This window comes from Buteo buteo, chromosome 5 (genome assembly GCF_964188355.1).
Source record: "Buteo buteo chromosome 5, bButBut1.hap1.1, whole genome shotgun sequence".
NCBI classification, from domain to species: domain Eukaryota; kingdom Metazoa; phylum Chordata; class Aves; order Accipitriformes; family Accipitridae; genus Buteo; species Buteo buteo.
Window position 1 is genome coordinate 1,184,784 of NC_134175.1, and position 1,844 is coordinate 1,186,627.

A 1,844-nucleotide genomic window follows, 5' to 3' on the forward strand; every position below is an offset into this window, starting at 1 on the left:
GGCATGATGGGGTGCGGTGGGGTGCGATGGGGTGCAGTGGGGTGCATCAGGGCCAGGGCCGTCCCCGGCCAAGCCGCCAGCCCCCCCAGCTCCGCCGCGGAGTGCCCGCGCAGCGGCGTTTTACAAGGCAGCGCGACAAAACCTGAAATGTACTGGAAATAATTCTACTATCAACTGCATTCAGCTCTGTTTGTTTGCTTTTAAATTAACATTGGGGATGAAATGATTCACTGAACTACAAAGAGATCCTCGACTTGACAAGAATCACAGGCAGGATTTCTTCCACTTCCAGTTATCACAGGAAAAAACATTTCAACATCTTGTCTGCTCGGTGCAAGAAAAATAGTTTTGTACTCTATGCCTGCGAAACGAGGAGCTTATCAAAAAAATCTCAGGCATCAGGGGGACAAGATGGCAGAGGTGCCGACGAGGCACCTTTTCTCTCTGCTGTGTGTAACCGGGGCGGTGCTGCGGGGAAGGACAGGTCTCTGAAGTGGCACAGGGCTGCTCTTACGGACTGCTGGTGTCCGTGATTAAGGGGATGGGTCCTGCAAGAGCTAGAGCAGAAGGAGCAGGGGCACTAACAGGGTGCTCACGGCCAGCGCTGCAGCCCGGAGCCAGAGAAACGGCGAAAAGGGAAGGGTTCTCGGTGATTTTCCCGCAGTGAAAAGGGGGGAAATGGCTCGGAGATGCAGGGAGAGGGGTCCGTGTCCAGCTGGGCTGCCCGTGCCCCCATCACCCCGTGCCCCCATCACCCCGTGCCCTGCGCGCAGGCGCCTCGGTGGTCCCTCACCCCTCCCCAGCGCACAACATCCTCTCAGCCCAAGCAAGGAAAGCTTCCCCCCGCTCCCTGCCTCCCATCCGGATTAAACTCCTGTCAGCAGCCTACGGCAGGGGTATGCCAGGTGTCTCCAGACACGAGGCATGCACGTAGGGACGGCGGTAATGATTAGGAGCTGCTTTAGGTAATGATTAGGAGCTGCGGCAAAGCAAGCACGGGTGGATAAGCCGGACTCGTCAGAGCACATAAGCCTAGAGTCGTAATTAGACATGGGGAGAGGAGCCGTGACCTTGAAAGCATTAGGGAAGAGGACTTCTAATTAGGAGGCAAAAGGGCCAGGCGTTGTTTAACCTGCTTCTAAAAGTCATTAAACTGCCCCGGATGACTTTGTTGCCAAGAAGATTTGGAGGACGAGCTGACAAGCTTTAGCAAAGCTGACCGAGCGAGAAGAGAGGCCGGGCTGGAAATGAGGGCACGCTCCTCCAGGGCCGGCCCCGGTCCCAAGTCCTCAGGGTGCCCCTGCCACCGGCCGGGGCCGGGCACGAGGTTAACGGCGGATCAGAAACAGCTCCCGAGAATTCACCGGCAGCCTGCTGAGGAGCAGCAGCATCCAACAGCTCCGTTTGCAGGACAGGCTCCTGCACAGCAGATATTTCTAGCTGGATTTGGACTGGAAAGGGGGTTTAACTCCAGGAAGAGACTGGTGAGGTTTTGCTACTGGGAAAACCGGACGGAAAGACGGAGGTCAAGGAAAGGCTCCAGGAGAACATCAGGTCACAAATTTCCAAACCATTTTTGTGCACAAACCCCTTTATTTTTGGCGCCTTGGGACCAAACACGAAATGAAGCTCAGACAATTAAATAAGGCAGAGGGACTAAAAATTTCTCTCAGTTGGTTGCCCTTTGGGTAGGAAGGTCCAGCTGCTGATTCTCCAGCCAGGCAGAGGGCTGCCAGGAGCACCCCGGCTTGCGACGGCATTTCGCACGCGACGCTGACATGTCCCCTGCGGGTGGGCTTCGGTGCAAAGCCGAAGTTTGGGGAGTAGCCAACACGGGCGAGAAG